This window comes from Ursus americanus, chromosome 7 (genome assembly GCF_024610735.1).
Source record: "Ursus americanus isolate L20-20 chromosome 7, mUrsAme1.1.p, whole genome shotgun sequence".
NCBI classification, from domain to species: Eukaryota; Metazoa; Chordata; class Mammalia; order Carnivora; family Ursidae; genus Ursus; species Ursus americanus.
Window position 1 is genome coordinate 44,283,606 of NC_142133.1, and position 23,306 is coordinate 44,306,911.

Genomic DNA, 23,306 nt, shown 5'->3' on the forward strand with positions numbered 1-23,306 from the left:
GTCAGTTAAATGTCTGACTCTTGTCTCAGCTCAGGTCTTGATCTCAGGGTCGTGAGTTGAACAAAATCTGGCTTTTTAAAATGGGAAATGAGGGAATAATGCTGATAATCCATTACAAATAAGCATTCATCACTACCAATCATTGCATAAACACTATCTGCTATGAGCAAGGCACTTACAGGAAGTTAGTACATAAAGTTGTGAAAGATGTATGATCTGTTTTAAAGAGGCTTATGTGATATGACTTTTTTTCTTATAGTGGAAGAGGATTTGTACCAAACCATTCACATTCTCTCACCTCTCTCTGGAGATTAAGTCAGCATGTTTGTACATCACCTGATTAGGGTGGTGAATCTCATCTATATGGCCATGAATTTTGTATTATCCCTGAACTCAGAAGCAAACCCTAATCTCTGTCTTATTTCTAACATTCTCTTTGCATTAAAAAGGGAACCTTAATTCTTGGCTCTATGCCCAGGTACATATACCCCTGGGGGTATATAAAGAAGTACCAGAGTAAAATGTTAATCCAAAGGACAAGCATACTTTTCTAAATGTTAGGTAATTTTAAATATTCATTTTTCATTAAAGTCCAGATACAATATGGAGTAAAAAGTTAAAATAGTATGTATTTTGAAACAAAATATCAGAGTACATAGAAATTGTATATTTGTACTGGCTGTTTCATCTTTCTTCCTAGGAATCTTAGGTGACAAATCAACTCTCTGCTCCTCTTATGAATTATTTGTTGGAAGAACTTGAGAATCCCTGTTTTAGTCAACGATCTGATTATTAGGCCTATGAGTATTCAGTTTAGATTTGCTCCCTCCAGTCGTCTGAAGGCCATGTTAATATGTGGTTCCTTGAGTTGAATAGTGTGGAACAGTGAGAACATACAGGTTAATTAGTAGTGGATTTGGGATCATGGGTTAAGGGTTGTGGACTCCATACAGAGATATAATAAACCACTGTACACATCATCCTGGTCAAGTTGGGTCAAGCCTTCTCATCCATTTGTGACCGGTATTATAAGACATTCTTTTTGGGTGCCTGTAATTATCCTTTCTCAAATTCTGAAGATGTCTTCAGTGGCTCAATCCTCCAGAAAGTCAATGTTGGAAATTTGGCTTAGTTCTCTTATAATAATCAAGTTATACCATTCTATCCATTTCAAACCACCTTTACAAGGATTTACTATTATTTTTTGACGATGTTCCTTCATGTTAATATTGTCTAGAAACCACTTCCCATCACTTGGGATGCTGAGATGAACAGAAAAAGTGTATTCTCTTATTCTTTGCCTATTTTCTTCCATTTTTCAGATGAGCTCTACTTTCAAAGTTCTGAATTAAAACAGTGTTTATTTTCTAAGTGCAACCTGTTTAATTCGGACTGTGCTTCTCTGCGCATTGGTGGGCCTTCTCAAATATGAGAATTTGGTGGGCTCTTCTAGAAACCCTTGCCATAGACAGTAATCAGGAAATCAACACAAAGTACAGCATTTGACACTGTCCACCTGAAAGATAAGCTTTGTACATAACAGAGGATAGCTAATAACTGGCCTGGTAATCATAGTCATACTCCAACTGTGTTTTGGGGACACTACAGTATAGTGGTTAAACATGTGATCTTTAGTATTAAACAGGCCCAGGTTTCACTTTTATGCTATGCCACTTAATAAAAGTTTAATTTTGGGAAAATTACTTGAATAAATCAGTGCTGATCTTATAAGGTTGTTGTCTTCAAATGAGACTGTATTTTATGACACCTGACTAGTCTTATTACTAATACTATGTTAGAGCTTTGTTTTTGCATATACTTTTTTTTTCTTTACTTTTTACCAATTTCTTCTTTTCAGGCCTAAATTTTAAAGTGCTTATTCTGAAACTTTTACTTTCAGGTTCTAAAACTCATTGTCCTGCTTAGCTGGGAGTCCTTGATACCTAGTTTGGCCAGCCTGATTGGATACTAGTTTTTATGCCTTCAAGTTTGGTTAGTTGCTTTGGATTCTGACATCAGCTTCATCCCATAATTTATACCCACACACTTTTTTCTTCATATTGTCCTTTGTTTTTTGTTCTCTCACCTGTGTACCAGCCTAGCCACTTTATTCATCATGTGGGATGGCTCATGGTCTTTCCATAGTCATGCTGTTCTGTAGCTATATACCACTTATGGACTGCTCCTGGACTGTGAGATAATTCTGTAGCAATCCAGGGTCTCCTGGCTTCTTTAGGACTTCTCCTCTTTCTTCAGAATAGAACAGTGTACCTCAACCGGAGGAAAAAATAATATCTGACTTAAATTCATTAGCTCTTTCACCTTCACTGACAGTCTTCAGGACCAAGGTTTTCATCTTTCTTGGCACATGCCCAGCTAGTTTTATTCTGCATCTAGATTAAAATCCATAGACCTTCCTTCTCAATGTTGACTGGTTCAATATGGGTGTGATGGATGAAACCCAAGGCAAGAAATCAGGTTGTTTAATGCCTTATTTGCTAGTGGCTTCCTAAGCAGTCTCTATTCCACAATTTCTTCCAAAGTTTTGGAAAATTCAGGGTAGATCTTGTATTTTATTTTATTTTTTTACGATTTTATTTCTTTATTTGAGAGAGAGAGAACATAAGAGAGAGAACACAAGTTGAGAGTAGGGGCAGAGGAGAAGGAGAAGCAGACCCCCTACTGAGCAGGAAGCCCGACACAGGGCTTGATCCCAGGAGCCTAGATCATGACCTGAGCCGAAGGCAGCCAAAGGCAGACTTAACCTACTGAGCCACCCAGGTGCTCCTGGAGTAGACCTTATCTAGATGAGAACAGAACAGAAAGTGAGGTGATAGTTTCTACTCATAATGAGAAAACAATTATTTTGTGACCTAGCTGTTGATCATTGTCCAGAATAAATATTTATTAAATATTCAGTGCTTTGACAGCCTGTTCCAGTAGCTAAGGCACTATCAAAGAGTGTCAAAGATTAGATAAATGAAAACTATTTAAGAGGGAATGGCACCCAAGGCTAATGTTAGCTATAGGTCGAAGAATTTCTCTCCATTGTGATGTGATTTCAGAAGGCTAGAAGGCCCTTTCCCCATACTCCTATCTAAAATATACACCCTACTCCACTTGATCATAGATCTATTATTTATATATCAAATTAATTTCTTGGAATATATTTCTTCCAATAAAGGCTTTCTTCCTTTCCGATTTCATATAATACTGAAAGGAGTAGCATAATGTTTATACCATTAGCATCTCTTTCTGGTCTGTGAACAAATTGCTCCTGTGCTCTCCTATCTCATGTCTAGTTGAAAGCAGGTAAAGATAGGCAGGGAGAAAAGAGCATAAGAATGTTGGACATCTTATATGAGCAGAAAGGTTACTAGGGCAGGAAGGAATGGGACTGCTGAAGATAAACTGGGCCTATTTCATCATTTGGATGGTCAAATTGTCTTCATAGTCCAAGGGAAAATGGCACTATTTACCCATGTGCCAAGTTGGGGACTTATTAAGTTAGAGAAACTCTAATGCGAGTAAGGGAGAGTTTATGGCAGTACTACTGACTGGCACCATCTCAGTAAAGATGCCAAAATATTCACCAAAGTATTCTTACTCTCCTTTCTTTTGTTGACTCGATGCTTCCCTGTGGATGCCCCTCTGGTAGAGCTATACAGGTTCCTGACTTTTTCCATTTAAGAATCAAGACTGATCATTTTGAGTTCTAATGCCAGGTTTAGTTCTGCCAAATGATTCGAACATTAGTCAGAATCCATTCAGGAGAAAGAAACCACAAATATTATTTTAAGTGAGAGGATTTAATGACAGGAATTACTAACTAGGTAGATAGTTATTAACTAGGTAACTGAAAAGGCAACAAGAAGACACTTAAAGTATTAAGGAGATAGTAGCTATAGGAAACAGCTTCCATCACTAAGGGTGAGATAAAAAGGGGAAATCCTAGAATTATTTAAACTCAGAAGCTTAAAATAGCTGAAACTCAGACCATTGAGGAGGGAGTGCTATTCAGCTGGGGCTGGCATCTCACATCTTGGAAAAGGAACCCTCATAAGGCTGAGATCCAGATTTCCGAGTAAGGGTTATTGGCCTGTTGGTACTAGTAGTGTCTCTGAGGTGAGCACAATGGCTGGTTCTAAAAGTGTTGCAAAAAATGCAAACTGACGTTTCAACAAATAAAAGCCCAGGACCTGATGGCTTTGCTGGTGAATTCCACCCAACTTTTTTTTTTTTTCCTTTTTTTTTTTTAATTATGTTCAGTTAGCCACTGTATAGTACATCCTTAGTTTTTGATGTAGAGTTCAATGATTCATTAGTTGCATATAACACCCAGTGCTCATCACAACACATGCTCTCCTTAATACCTATCACCCTGTTACCCCATCCCCTCTGAAACCCTCAGTTTGTTTCCGGGTTTTCATAGTCTTTCATGGTTCGTCTCCGTCTCTGATTTCTCCCCCTTCAGATTTTCCTCCCTTCCCCTATATTCCTCCGTACTATTGCTTTTGTCCCACATATGAGTGAAACCATATGATAATTGTCTTTCTCTGTTTGACTTACTTCACTTAACATAATCCCCTCCAGTTCCATCCATGTTGACGAAAATGGTGGGTATTCATCCTTTCCAATGTCTGAATAATATTTCATTGTATACATGTACCACATCTTCTTTATCCATTCATCTGTTGAAGGGCGCCTTGGCTCCTTTCACAGTTTGACTATTGAAGACATTGCTGCTATGAACACTGGGGTGCACATGCCCCTTCTTTTTACTACCTCTGTATCTTTGGGGTAAATACCTAGTAGTGCAATTGCTGGGTCATAGGGTAGCTCTATTTTTAACATCTTGAGGAACTTCCATACTGTTTTCCAGAGTGGCTGTACCAGCTTGCACTCTCACCAACACTGTAAGAGGGTTCCCCTTTCTCCACAACCTCGCCAATATTTGTTGTTTCCTGTTTTGTTAATTTTTGCCATTCTAACTGGTATAAGGTGGTATCTCATTGTGGTTTTGATTTGTATTTCAGTTGACGGCTAGTGATGTTGAGCATTTTTTTCATGTGTCTGTTAGCCATTTGTGCATCTTCTTTGGAGAAGTGTCTGTTCATGTTTTGCCCATTTTTTGACTGGGTTATTTGTGTTTTGAGTGTTGAGTTTGAGAAGTTCTTTACAGATCTTGGATATCAGCCCTTTATCTGTAATGTCATTTGCAAATATCTTCTCCCATTCCGTGGGCTGCCTCTTAGTTTTGTTGACTGTTTCCTTTGCTGTGCAGAAGCTTTTTATCTTGATGAAGTCCCAAAATTTCATTTATGCCTTTGTTTCCCTTGCCTTTGGAGACATGTCTTGAAAGAAATTGCTGTAGCTGATGCTGAAGAGGTTACTGCCTATGTTCTCCTCCAGAATTTTGATGGATTCCTGTCTCACACTGAGGTCTTTCATCCATTTGAGTTTATCTTTGTGTACGGTATAAGAGAATGGTCGAGTTTTATTCTTCTGTATATAGCTGTCCAATTTTCCCAGCACCATTTATTGAAGAGACTGTCTTTTTTCCACTGGATGTTTTTTCCTGCTTTGTCAAAGATTAGTTGACCATAGAAATGAGGGTCCATTTCTGGGCTCTCTATTCTGTTCCATTGATCTATGTGTCTGTTTTGTGCTGGTACCATGCTGTCTTGGTGATCACAGCTTTGTAATATAGCATGAAATCAGGCAATGTGATGCCCCCAGCTTTGTTTTTCTTTTTCAACATTTCCTTGTTAATTTGGGGTCTTTTCTGGTTCCATACAAATTTTAGAATGGTTTGTTCCAGCTCCTTGAAAAATGTCAATGATATTTTGATAGGGATGGCATTGAAAGTGCAGATTGCTCTGGGCAGGACAGACATTTTAACAATGTTTATTCTTCCAGTCCATGAGCATGGAATGTTTTTCCATCTTTTTGTGTCTTCCTCAATTTCTTTCATAAGTGTTCTGTAGTTTCTAGAGTATAGATCCTTTACCTCTTTGGTTAGGTTTATTCCTAGGTAACCTATGGTTTTTGTTGCTATTGTAAATGGAATCGATCCCTTAATTTCTCTTTCTACAGTTACATTGTTAGTGTATAGAAAAGCAAGTGATTTCTGTGCATTGATTTTATATCCTGCCATGTTGCTGAATTGCTGTATGAGTTCTAGTAATTTGCAGGTGGAGTCTTTTGGGTTTTCCACATAAAGTATCATGTCATCTGCGGAGAGGGAGAGTTTGACTTCTTTTTTGCCAATTTGGTTGCATTTTATTTCTTTGCATTGTCCGATTGCTGAAGCTAGGACTTCTAGTATGTTGAACAATAGTGGTGAGAGTGGGCATCCCTGTTATGTTCCTGACCTTAAGGGAAAACCTACAGCTTTTCCCCATTGATAATGATATTTGCTGTGGGCTTTTCATTGATGGTTTTTATGATATTGAGGAATGTTCTCTCTACCGCTATAACCCTGAAGAGTTTTAATCAGGAATGGATGTTGTATTTTGTCAAATGGTCTACCAAACATGTAAAGAAGACTTTCTCAAATTCTTAGAAAAAAGTAAGAGAAAGGAACACTCTCAAAGTAATTATATGGGACCAACATTATCACCATACCAAAGCCAAACCAAGTATACTACAAGAAAAGAAAATTACAGGCCAATAACCCTAATGAACATAGATGCAAAAACCCTCAACAAAATACTAGGAAACCGAATTTAACAGCTAATTAAAAGCATCATATACCATAATCAAGTGGGTTTTATCCCTCAATGCAAGAATGTTCAAAATATGCAAATCAATAAATATAATTCACCACAGTGACAGAATGAATGGTAAAAAAAAAAAATCTATGATCTAAATATGTCAGATGAAAAAATTGAACACCCTTTTATGATAAAAACTTTCAAAAATTCGTTATAAAGATTATATCTCAACATAATAAAGGCCATATATGAGAAGCCCAGAGCTAACGTTATACTTGACAATGAAAAGCTGAAAACTTTTTCTCAAAGATCAGGTACAAAACAAGGATGCCCACTCTTGCTACTTCTATTCATTATAGTACTAGAAGTCCTAATGAGAGTGATTAGGCAAGAATAAGCAATAAAAGCCATCTGAATAAGAAAAGAAGAAGTAAAAAAAAAAAAAAAAGGAAGGAAGGAATGAAAGAAGGAAGGAAAGAAAGAAACTTAAAGAAAATTAAAGAAAAGAAATGGACAACTGTCTCTGTTTGCAGATGACATGCTCTTTTACAGAGAAAACTCTAAAGATTTGACCAAAAAACTGTTAGAACTAATAATCCAATTCAGTAAAACTGCAGGATATGAAATCAACATTCAAAAATCATTTGCATTTCTTTTTTTTTTTTAAAGACTTTATTTATTTATTTGACAGAGAGAGAGACAGCCAGTGAGAGAGGGAACACAAGCAGGGGGAGTGGGAGAGGAAGAAGCAGGCTCACAGCAGAGGAGCCTGATGTGGGGCTCGATCCCAGAATGCCGGGATCACGCCCTGAGCTGAAGGCAGACGCTTAACCGCTGTGCCACCCAGGTGCCCCTACATTTCTATGCACTAACAACAAACTATCTGAAAAAGAGATAAAAACTAGCCTACTTAAAATAGCAACAACAAAACAAAACCTTAAGAATAAATAGTTTGCACACTGAAAACTATAGGATATTAGTGGAAGAAACTGAAGAAGACACAAATAAACGGAAAGATCTTCCATACTCACGGATTAGAAGATTTAATATTATTAAAATGTTCATAGTACCCAAAGCAATCAATATATTAAATGTGATGCTTACCAAAATGCTAATGGCATTTTTCACAGAAATAGAAAAACAATACTGAAATGCTTATGAGACCTGAATAGCCAAAAATATCTTGAGCAAAAAGAACAAAATTGGAGGTATCACAGCACCTGATTCCAACATATGCTACAAAATATGCTACAAAATATAGAGTAATCAAAACAGCATGGCACTGGCATTAAAACAGACATATATACCAATGGAACAGAATCAAGGGCCCAGAAATAAATCCATGAATTTATGGTCAATTGGTCTTTGACAGAGGAGTCAAGAACATATAATGGGAAAAAGACAACCTTTTCAATAAATGTTACTGGGAAAACTGGTCTACCTTATGCAGAAGAATGAAATTGAACCCTTATATCACTCCATATATAAAAATCAACTCAAAATGGATTAAAGGCTTAAATGTAAGACCTGAAACTACAAAATTATTTGAAGGAAATGTAGGAAGTTTCTTGACATTGGTCTCAGCAATGATCTTTTTGCTAACCCCAAAAGTATAGGCAACAAAAGCAAAAACAGACAAATAGAATTGCATCAAACTAAAAAGCTTCTGCACAGAAAAGGAAGCAATCAACAGATTGAAGAGACACCCTGTGCAATGGAAGAACATATCTGCAAACCATACATCTGATAATGAGATAATATCCAAAATATAAAAGGAACTCAAACAACTCAACAGCAAGAAAACAAATAACCCAACTAAAAAGTGGGCAAAGGACCTGAATAGACATTTTTCCGAAGACATACAAATGACCCACAGGTACATGGAAGGTGTTCAACATCACTAATTATCACAGAAATGCAAATCTTTTAAAACTACAATGAGAAATCACTTCACACCTGTTTTTTTGTTTGTTTGTTTGTTTGTTTTACCTCACAACTATTCAAATGGCTAGTATCAAAAAGATAAAAGGTAAGTTTTGGTAAGGATGTGGAGTAAAAGAAACCCTTGTACATTGTTGGAAGGGATGTAAATTGGTACAGCCATTGTGGAAAACAATATGAAGTTTCCCCAAAAAATTAAAAATAGAACTACCATATGATCCAGCGATCCCACTTCTGGGTATACACCCAAGGAAAATGAAATCAGGATCTTGAAAAGATATCTACACTCTCATATTCATTACAGTGTTATTCATAACAGCCAACATGTGGAAACAATCCAGGTGTCTGTTGACAGATGAATGGATGAAGATGCTTTATATGTGTATATATAAAATATATGTATATACACACACATATACTTTTATGCACATACACACATATACAATGGAATATTATTCAGCTATGAGAAAGAAGGAAATTTTTCCTTCTGTGACAACATGGATGAATCTAGAGGACACTATGCCAAACAGAGAAAGACAAATGCCACATGGTATCATTATATGCAGAATCTAACTAACTCAATCAGTTGATTCATAGAAGGAGAAAATAGAATGGTGGTAACCAAGATCTAGGGGTGTGGGTATGGGGAGATGTTGGTCAAAGGAAACAAAGTTGCAGTTATGTAGGATGAATAACCCTAGAGATATAATTTTCCAGATTGATGACTCTATTTAATAATACTGTATCGAACACTGGAAATGTATGAGAGTAATTTCAGGTGCACTTATCAACAAAAAGCAGTATCTATAGAAGGTGATGATATGTTAATTAGCTTGACTGTAGTAATCATTTCGCTATATATATGTATAGCAAATCATCATTTTGTACAACTTAAATATATAATATTTTTATTAAAAATATATAAATAAATGAAAAAAAGTTTTAAAAACCCCTGAGACTGAGGTCATTTGTTGTAATGGGAAGGAACTGCTGCTGTCTGGGTGAAGAAGCATTGCTGGGTTGAACTGGGAGGGACAGAAAACAAAGAAAGAGAAGTGGGAAGAAGCAAATTCGTTCTACCTTTTCAGCCCTGAGCCTCTTTCTATCTCCACTGTTGGGAAAGCGTAACAGAGAAAAGCATCTCTGTCAAAGCAGAGATGTGGTCACAGATAACAAAGGCCATCTCTTACCATAATTGACTTACAGGAATTGATGCCAGAGCTTCCTCTGTTCCCACAGTTCAGTTGACCAAGACCTGATGAAATACATAGCAGGATATAAAAATGATAGGATCCTAATTAAGGCATAGGTTTTTAGATTGTTAACATCAGGTTTCCATACTCTCATTTGTTTTTCAAAATAAAATATTATTCACAGATCTGCTTGAGATTCAAGGTGAACTCAAGAAATAGCCATCCATATGCACAAAAGATTAAAATTTGCATAGTTTATAGTAAGTCCTGCAACACTAAAATTGCATTTATTAATTTTGCCATGGTATAAATGTTCAGGAAAATACCTGGGAGAGAATATGGAAGTCAGGGCTGATTTCAAAGACATTCTGCATAGGTTTGCTTTCTCACATAGTGTTATATTGAATTTCTTTGGATTTGTGATATAAGCTGCCTTGGCGAGAGGAGTAGAGATGAAGTGACTTTTTAGGCTTTCATCAAATCCAGTAATTGTTTTCTATACCTTATGGCATATCAGAAATGCTCCCAAGTAGTTCCTCTCCCTGGTTACCTCTATTCTTGAAAAACCCATTTCACTATTTTGATGGTTGTTTCTGAATCAAGGGGACAGAACAATACCTAAAATTGATAGACGGTCAGTAAATTTTGTTAACTGATGTGTGAGTGCATGCATGAATGGATAGTGGCTGGATGGAAGGATGAGGTGGATGAAAGAATGAATAAGTATAAAGCACTTTTCATGATTCTTTGTGAAGCATATGAGAACTGCTACTATTTTTCACTTATAAATTGAGAGATTTTGTGATGGTTAATCTTATGTATCAACTTGACTGGGGCACAGATAGAGTGCCCAGATATTTAATTAAACATTACTCTGATCATTTCTGGGAGGGTGTTTTTGCATGAGATTAACATTTAAATCATTAGACTGAGTAAAACAGATTGCCTTCCCCTAAGTGGGTGGGCCTCATCCAATCAGTTGAAGATTTGAATAGAACAAAATGCCAACCCTTCCCCAAGTAAGAAAGAATTCCTTCTGCCTGACTGCTTTAGAACTGGGACATCGGTTTTTTTCCTTCTTTTGGACTTGAACGGAATACTGGCTCTCCTGTGTGTCGAGGCTGCTGACCTTTGGATGGTAACTATACCATTGGTTGGCTGTTTCTCAGGCTTTCAAACTCAGCCTGGAACTACACCATTGATACTCCTGGGTCTCTATCTTGCCAATTCACTCTGCAGACCATGGGATTTATTAGCCTCCATTATCTTGTGTGATAATTCTTTATTATCTGTCTCTCTCTCTCTGTCTCTCTGCCTCTGTCTGTCTTTCTGTGTGTGTGTGTATTTACATGTACACACATTATATTGCACATATCTATCGGTTCTGTTTCTCTGCAGAACTCTAATAAAGATAGTGACTCAAATAAATGAAGCAAGGAGACAAATAGAGATAGAGCATCTCCTGGCTTTTCAACTTGAACTTGCAATTTGTATGCTTCCTTTCTTCTTTGATACCACTATTATAATAATTACCACTACTACTAGCTGCCATTTATTATTCGCTATCTGCCAACGATGTACTATCCATTTTATGCACTTTATATCATTCATTGTTTTTGAAAAACTTTTGAGGAAAAAAACCAAAGGTGAGTGAATAATAACTTGCCTAAGCTTACATGACTAATAAAAGGCAAACCTTATATTTGAATCTATCATCTTCTGATTTCAAATTTTGCATTCTTAACCAGTTGTGGCTCCAACATTAACTCACTGGGTGCTCTTGGACAAAATGCTCCTTATTTTCCCTTTTTGGTTTCCCTGCTTTTATAAAAATGTGGCCCTGAATTTGATGATCTTTACTGCTCCTTCCAGCCCTGACAGTCTGTGATTATGTGATCATTAAGAAGTAGATAAAAGGAATGTAGTGTTCCACCCACAGCTGGGGTCAAGGCCAGGTAAGCACCGTGTCCAGCACAAACTCAGCATCTGGTTAGCATCTCCACAGTGGTATGGGAGAGTTGTAAAGAACTGTTTGGAAACCCTTCGACTACCTTAAAGAATTTTGCCTACTGTTTCTGTGTGGCTCTTGTCCCCATCAGTTTATTACTGAACTAGCTACATAGATAAAATGTGAAGATAGGAATTAGTTTTTGTTTTCCTTTGCACTTTCTCTCTCCTCTTGAATATCCCATGGTTCTCTGATATCCTTTTCATGCTCTGGGTGCTCCTTTTCCCACTCCATCCCCGGTCCAATGTCACTGATGCCTAGATTTTACCCCAGGTGCTTCACCTCTCCTGCTTACCAATGGCCTAAACACCAATGCTTCTGAATCTACACGTTCATCTCATCTATTATTCCCTCAGGACTCTGAAACAAAATCTGATAGATTAATCAGGTTTTCCAAATAGTAGGTCATACAGATTGTTAATTATTGTTAAGATTGTTTTTACCAAGAACACAGGGTTCTTTCACCAGATAACTTTAGCCAGGACTAAATAAAACACGATTGCATTAGTTTCTTTATTATAGAACTACTCAGAGTCTTTATGTGTAAATGTGTTCAATTAAATTTTGAGAGGAGGTTTGTGCAATAGATCTCATATTTTATTTTACTTTGAAGTCTTCTTTTCTCATAATATCCTATAGTACTAAAATTCCATAGAATAGGGTACCTGGCTGGCTCAGTTAGTTTAGTGTCTGCCTTTGGCTCAGGTCATGATCTCAGGGTCCTGGGACCCAGTCCCACATTGGGCTCTCTGCTCAACGGGGAGTCTGCTTCTCCCTCTCACTCTCCCCCTGTGCTCTCCCTCTCTCTCAAATAAATGAAATAATAATAAAAAAAAGAAGCATGTATAAATTTAAAAAAATAAAATAAAATTCCATAGAATGTATTTTGGAACCTTTAGGTTACCAGCATGTAAATAGCTCAGCGTATTCAAGAACACATAATTAAATGGATGCTAACTTTCTTTAGATGGTGGGAATAGGTAATGATGACTTTTCATGCAAAAGAGCAGTCCGTGAGGTAAAAATTAGTTTAAGAGCATCAAGAAGTTCTGAGTATCTTAAGTATCACATGATATTATGAAATAATATGTTTCTGCACCAAGGTAAAAGTTTAAAATATTAAAGCACATTATTCCTTTACCAATGCTCAAAAACATAATGTACTTATTCCTTGGCAAACCAGGTTTATAGAACTTAGTCGCACCATAAAAATACCACAGCGCCCAACCTTTAGCATATGTTGTCTTTTGATATTATAAACAAGATAATAAATGATCTGATTCAAATGTTGTTTGTTATATTCTCTGTTTGTAGGATGTAGCATAAAATAATTATAGATCAAAGAAGATGTGCATTGTAAATATCAATATATTGCTGAATTGTTCTCCATTAGCGTGACAGACTAACATGGATCAAGTTATAGTCCCACATCTCCGTCTTCATTTTAGGAGTGTTTTTTATACCTTCACCATGAATGATAATTTTGAATTTTGTCAATGTAATAGGTATTAAAAAAATCTCATGATAGTTTTCTCATTACTTTTATTAAGAGATTAAACATCTTTCATTTATAGCTTATTTGCTATATAAACTATATATATTGTTTCCTTTATTATTGTATTTTGTGTTGTTTTGTTTTTGGTGTTTTTATTTGTTAAACTCAAAAATTTACCTGGAATTTATTTTGGTTTTTGATGTGAGGTAATAATACATTTTTCCAGATGGCTACCAAATTTTCTCAAAAAGAAATAAGAAATTATCCAAATCTTCTTCACTAAAATCCAACATATTTGGAGGCATTACTTCTAGATTTGCTAGTTGCATTGATTAGTAGGTCTATTTTTGCACAAGTATTATACTGTCTTGATTATTTTAGATCTGAATTATATATATTCATATGTTAATTTTCTAAGTTATGTTTGCATATTTTCATATGAACTTCAGGATTGCTTTCCAGTTACAAAAAATGTATTAGTATTTGTTTGAATTACGTAAATTTCTAGAATTTAGTGATGACTGACACATTTGGGTTGTTGAGTCTTTTTATCCAAGAACATAGAATGTCAGATAATGAAATTTTCATAATCTCCTAAACAGCAAATTATGAAAAATATAAGCATCATTTGGATTTTGCATAAATCTTTATAAGCCTGACCTATAACATGATTGTGTAAGTGTTTGTACTAACAATTATTATAGTGGAGTTATTTTGTCTATCATTATTTCTTCGATTACTTAGAGTTTGGTTTTAACCCAGGTACTGTTTTCTTTATCTTTCTTTTTTTTTTTTTAAGATTTTATTTATTTATTTATTTATTTATTTATTTATTTATTTAGGGAGTGTGAGGGGGGGAGAGGGAGAGAATACCAAGCAGACACCACACTGAGTGCAGAGCCTCACCTGGGGCTTGATCTCATGAGCCTGAGATTGACCAGAGCTGAAATCAAGAGTCAGATGCTTAACCGACTAAGCCACCCAGGTTCCCTCTGGTCTTGTTTTCATGTTTTTAATTTTTTTTTGTAAGCTCCATGCCCTGTGTGGAGCCCAACATGCGTCTTAAACTCATGACTCTGAGATCAAAACCTGATCTGAGATTAAGAGTTAGAGGCTTAACTGACTGCGCCATCCTGGCACCCTTCATGGTTTCTTTTTTACCCTTATATGCCAGCTACTTAACCAATAAATTATTTTCTAGGGGTAGAATATGGGTAGAAACTCACTTATACAGAAAGACTTATCTATAATAAAAAACCCAATTCTGAAAAATTCATGTATAAAGGTCAAATTAAATCATTAAAAACAAAACAATCAAGGGATGGTTGATCATCTTAGACACTGGACTTGTAAAATTGTGAATCCCTAAAAAAGAACATGTTTGAGGATTTCTGTTGGCTTTTTTTTAGCTTGGATTAATGCTATTTGAGCATGGATGGCACAGAGAGTAGAAACACCTCTAAATAAAATAATGATTTATATAATCTGCTCATCTCAAATTAGAGCTAAACTCTAATATTTGGCAATGGTTCTAAATAGCTTTCTGACATTCTCAAGCATTGATCTGGTCATTAGCTGATAGATAAGCTGGTTAGAAAATAAGTTGTCTAAACTCTTTATTCTCCCTTGGAGTCATACTGTATGGAGGGTGACAAAGAAATTTTCTAACTGTTGAGATGTTGAGAAATGAGACTATATAAGCACCAGAGGAAATTATGGGGTTTGTGTATTTAGCTCTTGGCAATACTTATTTCATACACTCAGCATATGCATGCTCACTTGCCCAGGGGCACAAGATTTAATGTCCTCCTCATAGTAATCCTTGATATTAGCTTTGTAAATGACTGGTATAGCACATCTATTGTTGGAGTTCAAAAATAACCTGGGTTCCTTTTCCCCTTCCCTTTCTGGGTTCTGAACATGTTGAGAAAAGTAAAGCAGCTAAGAGATTAAATATTGGTTTTACTCTTTTAAAAATGCTAAGAAACCTCTTGGTGTGGAAGCCAAATGGGCCATTTACTTGAACCTGAAGTCCGGGGTAGGCGGATTTATAGAAGGAGACATAGGCACCCAAAGCCTACAGAAGAGCCTGCCCCTGGAGAAGCAGCCAAAATATTCCCTTTCTGAGGGCGACTCTTCCCAACAGGAAGGGCTGAACTGACTCAAGAATGCCCAGTATACTCACCAATTTTACCACTCAGAAATATCCCCCACCTTCTCAGTGGCAACACATGTAAGTGAACAGAGATATATTTGGGAGGACCCTTATGGAAACTGGAAGGAAAAATAGGCTTCCTTCATACTTGCACCCTACTTTTCTAATTAGAAAAATGTCTTGGTTGGTCCCCAGTCTAAGGATATGTAGGACAAATGGCTTAGCAAGAAGAAACTAGATCTATTTTTATCCTAAAATTTCTGCATTATTTGATGATTTTAACTCATAGACCGCCATACTCTCTTTGGATGCCCATCATTATTGAAAAGCCAACAGACAATTCTAGAATTTTCCTACAGTTTGAAATTCAACCAATTGACCTGATCTCATCTTCCTCGTTTCCAAGTAATTAGAGGCGTATTTCAACTACTTATTTAAACACACGCACACACAGACACACACACAGACACACACACAGACACACACACACCCCAAGCCAGATTTCTTTTCAAACGACATTTTTCTAGTTCCATGTATTGCTGACCTAAACAAAGAAACTGTTTGAGTCATCAGAGTCGGGAATCATAGATTCAAGTATTTTGTCCTTATCACAGCATGAGTTAAGCAATAACACACTTTTGAGTGCATTCTGGGCCAGATGCATGATTTATCTACAACTATAGGGCAAATGGCAGGAAGAGGGTGCTATAAGGGTAAACAGTCAAAAACTGTCACATTTTGGGAATAACAAACTTTTTTTGGTTACAAATATTACATTCTTATTTAGTTATGTATACAGGCTTTGGATTATTACTCTTTTCAAAAACATATAAGAGGAGGAATAAAAATATGATGTGAAAAAAAATAATTGACAAAATACTTAATTTGGACTGGATTCCCTAGTAGTCAGGCTCTGACCCAAGCAAGGACAGATGTATAATGAGCATATTACTGTGATGATGGTCTGGGTGTGAGATTTTGACGATAGAAGGAAACCCCATTTAGAATGGAGTTGAGAGGCCAGCAGGGGGAGCTCTCACTCCCTACCACTCCTCATCAAATGCCGACCCAAGAGGAAGAGACAGACCTTGTATGTGGATACTACTTTAATACAGCAGCAGGAGGAAAGAAGGCTTCCTCCTCCCCTGGCAACAGCCTAGCCAATGAGAGACATTCACAACATACATGATGAAAAGGCACTATACTTCATACTCCTGGTTTACTCCAATAAACTTTTTTTTTTTTTTTTTTTTTTAATAACTGCCTTCCCAATGCCCCTCATTTCCTCTATAAAAGAGCATTTCTCTCATTTGCTCTGTGGACTTGCCTATGGTTTTGGTGCAGCTTGCTCGTCCTGGACTGCAATTCCCTACTATTCCTGAATAAACCTAGTTTTGCTGGTAAAATAACTGGAAGCTTTATTTTGAAGGTTAACAGGATTTACATACCCATGTCCCAAAGTACACAGTTCACAGTTTTTCATTATCTTATTGATAACCTTTGATGCTGCTTCTGCTTTCTTTCAACCACTGATTGACAAAATGTGACTTTCTAGTTTACATTACATGTCCAATAGATGCATCATTAAACACTATAGACTGAAAAACCAGAAGATACTGAGTCTCTCATCACTTTTGTGGTGATAGGAGTTTTGGGTAACCTAATAGCTAGTATGTGTCTTTAATGAATGACTTGGTGCTTCTTAATCAACATGGTGGCAAAAAAGGGCTGAATATTAAGCGGAATATTGTCATGGCATATGCTCTGTGGGGGGCAGCAAGTCCAACATGGACAATTCTTCTGTTGGTCTGTCAGAGTAGGACCAACCAGGCTGGGCTCTTGGTCATTACACAAACAAGGTTGCTGAGAAGCAAAATTTATATATATATATAAATATATGAATATTTATATATATATAAGTACGTATGGTTTTATATGTATATGAATTACTATAAATCAAGTATATAAATAAATCAATGTATGAGTGACATACAAAATACATGCCATCTTTGCCTTTTTTCTAAGAAACACTAGAAATATGGACAAACCAAAAGCTGCATCTTTTGCTTCCATAACACATTCCCTCAAGGAGTGTTCCATATTATAAAACTTCATTTGTTAATTTATAAATTAATTTATAAGTCAAGCACAATTCTCAGCTACATCCTAATGTTATTTTGGAACTTGGATAAATTATTACAAATTTGACTGAAAAACCAAATAATAAGAATAATTAGGAATTCTTGAAGAAGAGAAACAATGTGAAAGAATTTGCTTTGATTGTCTAATTGATTTCCTATGAGACCTTCAAATATAATATACATTTAATATACAACTAAAAGAAATAGTGGTACCAAAAGAAAACAGAACCTAGAAAGGTAATATAACAAAATGTTAACAAGATAGTTAGGATAGTAGGTTTATGAGTCATTTCCTTTTTCCTTTTATTTAGTTATATCATTACAATATTTCTGCAATCAAAATGTTTTATTTAGTACAAATGATAGAAATGAAAAATATATAGACCAATGAAATAAAATGATTTCCATAGCAATGAAAAGTTCTAATAAATTGTCATAAGATGATAAGCAGTTTTGTAAATTAATTCAACAGAATTTTTAAGTGTCTGCTATGTTCTAGACACACAGTAACTCTCTAGCTTCTTATTCTCAAATATAAGATCAATATTTCTCCAGTTGCTACATGCTTGAGTCAGTTTTGAAAACACCTGGCTGAGAATGGTTTACAGTGTTCTGGCAGCGCAGGGGCCCTTCAGTCCCTCAGCTCCAGTTGTATGGCTCCACTTTAAATCAATCAGCAAAGGCAATATTCTCTGCTCAAGTTTCCTTAACACTATTCTGTTCAAAATTGTGATGCTGGTAGGTAATTGCCCAAGTGTGAAGTTAAGTTGGAGGATTCATTACTGTGACTAGAGGAAATGAAGTTTAATCTGTCACAAATTCACAGGTAACTTGGTTTTCTTTTGTGCCTCCCAAATCCATCCAGGTTGTCTATTTTATCTGGGACAGCTACAACAAAGTTTTTCTACTTCTCTTATTTGAAAGTTGAAATTTGTATCCAGGATTGTACTGTAAGGCTCATACAGTGAAGGGGCTATAGCAAGAGGACTCAGATGAGTGCAGTATGAGTCCAAGCTCTGCAGTGTGTATTAGGTAACCCTGAGCCATTCAGAGCACTTTGCTGGGTCCAGTTTCCTCATCTCTAGGATGAAAGTGTTCAAAGAGAAATCTTTACGATCATTTCCACCACTAATACTAATATTAATAAAGTTCTGTAAATAAAGCCAATTTCTGGTTATTTCTGGTTTGTTCATTTTTAATTTTTAAAAATCATTAAAAAGGCTTTTTAATCCTAAATATAAAGTGTGATCCTTCAGAGAGAGGAAAAAAAATTCTACCATAATTATTATTTATATGCTGTGGGGCAGGGAGAAGAGTAAAGCAATTTTATGAATCCCAAGTGGGTGACCACTTTTGTTAAAGTGTACCTCACTCCTCCTCATCTTCCTCATCTTTCTCCTCCACTCTGGCCATGTTTCTAAGAACTTGCAAGTGGTGTGAGTCTTTGTCTCTGAAATATCTTGCTTATAATTCATGTGATATACTCACTGAGGGTTTTACTATTTTGACAGGAGATATTTATGCTACTTACCAAAGTGCATTTGGCAAATGAAAATTTTAGGCAGGTTTTCAACTTCCTAGTGGAAGGATAACATCCTTAGATGGTACTTTGGGAGATAGGGGTATTTCTAACACGGTCCTTAATTATGCCAACAATGTAGAAGGGGTTGTGGAAAGCTCAGACCTCCTAATCCTAGCATGTGCCACATCTGACTGTCTGGCTGCAGCAAGATTCATTTACTGGAGGAATCCATTCTCCTTAAAGTCTAGCTCTATAAAATATCTTATTACAGGGCTTCAAAGTAGCAGTTTGTGTGCCAGAAGAAAGGGAAATTGGGCCAAAAAGTCACAATTAATTTAGAGATGTCTCTCTCTTCATGTTGAGAATGTTATCTAATCATGTTCCTCAGTGGTTACTTTAGCCTTCCTTGGAGAACTTTGGCATTAATTCTAATGAAAAAGATGCCTTTAGCTTCCAGTGGGCCTTTTTTCCCTCCTTCAAAATAATTGCAGTGTCCTTTACAATTGAAGCAATGCTGGGAAAGTAGATGGACCCATTCAGATCTCAGGGATATGAACAAGGAAACCAGCTCCTTCCATATGACCACCAGACCAAGTGCTCTCATTTAAACTGCCAAACCAGGTTATTCAGAGCCACCTTGCAGAATTCAGAGACCGTGGCATAAAGATCAAAATATAGCATTTTTATTTCATGGGTTGTCCATAAGCATCACTGTGGAGATAAGTAAGGAAAGACTAAGTATAAATGCAATGGAATCTGAGTCTCGCCACATGCTGCTTCTGTGCATGGCAGAGTGGTGCTTCCCAGCTTGGAGTATAGAGGCTCCATGGCTCCCCATTCTCAGGGCTGATTAATCCCTGAGTAAATTCACCAATTTAGCCTCTCCGTAGGTTGGCATATATGTTAGGGTTTGGTTAGTAAGACAGAAACCACTCTAGATCTTTTAGACAGATCGGAATTTAACTCAAGCTTACTGTAAATACAACAGAGCTAAGAAACTGTCCTGGGGATGGGATAAAACTCAAACATTATCAGTTGTCAAGAAATTGCCAATAATCCTAAAGTGAGGGACAACAGGGTTATCTGGTAAGGGCTGAAGTGTGATGAGGTAATCTGACTACAGTCACCGCAGATGGAGGAGATGTAGTCAATACCAGAACACATCACACAAAACAGAGGGTGGGGAGAAATACCCTGGCTTCTCCCTTTCCCAAGCCCTTTAATCTTGCACCCTTGCCTCCCATTCCATAATTAAATCTACTGAGAAACTAGAAGGGTAAGGGGTTTGAAGTATAATTTCCTGTGACAGAGCTGAGCAGGGGGATGGAGGGATAGCTAGAAGAGCATACTGGCACAATGTATAAAGTAAGTGAGCAATTTCTTGGTGAAAATTGGAAGAAGGTCACTGTGGTAAACAAAATAATGGTCCCCCAAAGATGTCTATGTCCTACTCCCCAGAACCTGTCAACTTGCCACCTTAAAATGGCAAAAGGGACTTTGCAGATGTGAGTAAATTAAGGATTTTGAGATGGCGAGATTACCCTGGATTATCTAGGTGGGCTCAATGGAATCACAAGTGTCCTTTTCAGAGGAAGGCATGAGATTTGAGTCAGAGAAGCGATCTGAGGATGGAGGCAAAGATTGGTGTGATGGGGTTTAGAGACAGAGGAAAGAACCACAGTCAAAGGGATGTAAGTGACCTCTAGAAACTGGAAGAGAAAAAGAAACAGATTTTCCCCTAGATCCTCTTGAGGGAATGTAGCTCTGCTGATACCTTGATTTTAGCTTATAAGACCCATTTAAGAATTTGTGTTGTTTTGAGCCACATGCTGTGTGGTAATCTGTTACAGCAGCAATGGAAAACCAATACATTTAGTAATAGTATAAAAGTTATTTTTAAAAATCCTAGAAAACAAAGGCAAAGAAAAAATGTGTTTGCAATCTAGGGGAAAGAATACACTTTAACCAAGTGAGAGTTTGCCTGTTCCATCCATCATAGATATACTCTTTCCAAGATCATTGATTTCCGATTCTAGCCCCCAGTTGTACATCCTTACCAGAGACTGAACACATCCCCCTTTCACCTCTTTTCCATTGCCTAGTAGGTATGAATGAGGGATGAAGGGGCCACTCAGCCCTGGTTATTTCATCAATGAATAGTGAAGTCAGGTATTAATTGACCCGACTTTTTTTTTTCTTTCACCCTGTAATTGAAGTGCATTTATCCCTTCTCCCCCATCAGTATAAAATAAATAATTGCCCAATTAGAAAGAAATTATTTTGGGAATGACTAATTTGAGTATCTAATAAGTCTGTACCTAACACTTTGCTCTGTCAACTGGAATAAAAAAATTAAATGTCAAAAAAAGATGTGAGAAGGACTTGCTTTAACAAGGTCAGCATTTCTGAAACAGGTTAAGCAAGACGAAAACAGCACTGAGCTTTGTCAAGACTGGCGTGATAAATGGGAAGGGACAGGGGTTCAATCTGGACAACATAGGATTGGAGATGAACCAGAGGAGCATGACTGCCTTTTGCTCGCAAGCACTGCTTTGCAACCATGTCCACATGGTAAAGATGTGAAGCAGCTGCTGTCTCAAGTTTGGTCAGTGTCAGGGGTCTCAGATCCCTTCCTCCAGTCCTGGTGACTGTGATCACAACTGACAGAACCTGGCACTTTGGCTGTCAGCCTCAGCATTGTGATTAGGTGTGGAAAGTGGAAACGCTGAGCTCTCATTTCCTGCTGGCTTTGGGAAGAGGGCAGTGTCTCGGCTTTCCTGTTACAACAAAACAGTGAAACCGAGTTTTTTGGTTAGCTTAGTGGTGTTAAAGAGAGCCGGAATTCCTGTAAAACTTTTATCCTTCTTTTTAACGGGCAAAGGACCTTTATTCTAACTCCGTTATTTACAATTTTATTTAAAGGGCAAAATGCCCCTCTAACTCCTCTCCAACCCAGCATCTTAGTTTTGCAGACCACCAGACCTCCCCACAATGAGAAAACCCTTTCTTTGTTTTGTGTTTCTGAGGACTGATTTTGCCTTCTCACTCTGTCATGGCTTTAAGGTTTTGACCTCCAACCTCATGTCATTGACAATCCCCTAAGCTTCAATGTAAATGAGATTTAGCTTGCTCTTCTGGAGGCTTGATAGGGAAAACATGTTTGGAAACGGCTTCATTGGGAACAAGACTATTAGACATAGGGACAAGGCTCAGTCTTTAAATCTTGTGTCCATAGCTGACAATTTACTTCAGCCTCAGGTTCCTCATTTATATAATACAGATGATAACGTATGCACTTAAATTCATAAAGTTGTTCTATTGCAGGGAAAGTGCTCTAAATTTTGCCAGGCACGTAATAAATTCTTCATAATTTCAGTTATGTTCAATGTTCTTATTGTTAAAGAGCACAAAGCAATCAGAATGAAGATGTGGATAGACATGTGTTGATTTTACAAATTGACGAGGGGGAAGCATCCTATGTTCCTTTGCCATAATCTCTGTTCTTTATCTTTAATCAGCCATTGCTCAGGACTCAGGCCTATCTGTTTGCTTAGCTTGGATTAACTCACAAAAAAAGCCCTGCTGATTTGTATACTACTACTATTTTCTATATTCTTTGGAATACTAGTCTACCACCACTACTGCTCGTTTATTAATTAGTACTTCTTACGATCTTTGTAGACGATAACTTGTATTAAGTGTACACAAGGAAAGAGATTAAGGACAAATATGATTGCATAAGGAAGGCAACATGGCACAAAACATTTTCCTTCGTGTGTTCAACAATCAAATAGAGTTAGGCACTCTATTTGCTCAATAGGAAAAGCACTGAGGAAATACTTCACAGCACTTCTTGATTTAGAAATATACAGTCACATGAACATAACAAAAACTATGAGATCCCCTACAAAAACATCAAACTTCTTTGGTGCAGTGTTTTCTCAGAAAGCAGAGATGGTTTATAATGGGTGTTTCAGATTATAGGCCTAGTCAGTAACTATTATCCTACCATCCAGGTATATGACTTTGCATAAATTAGTTCCCCTAAGGACTTCAGTTTTCTTTTTTATAAAAAAAAATCTTACAATTGTTGACTGCAGAAAAATATTAAGTCTAAACATGATTTTTTAAATCT

General features: G+C 36.8%; 1 long non-coding RNA gene across 1 annotated transcript in view; it reads right to left on the reverse strand.

The window, feature by feature from the left end:
• The window catches only part of LOC148109677 (uncharacterized), a 226,426-nt gene that overhangs the window by 183,469 nt on the left and 19,651 nt on the right, over positions 1 to 23,306 (reverse strand). Inside the window, exon 2 of the long non-coding RNA XR_015725230.1 lies at positions 9,862 to 9,912. This is a non-coding gene — a long non-coding RNA (uncharacterized LOC148109677). The remainder of the gene's footprint in view (positions 1 to 9,861; positions 9,913 to 23,306) is intronic.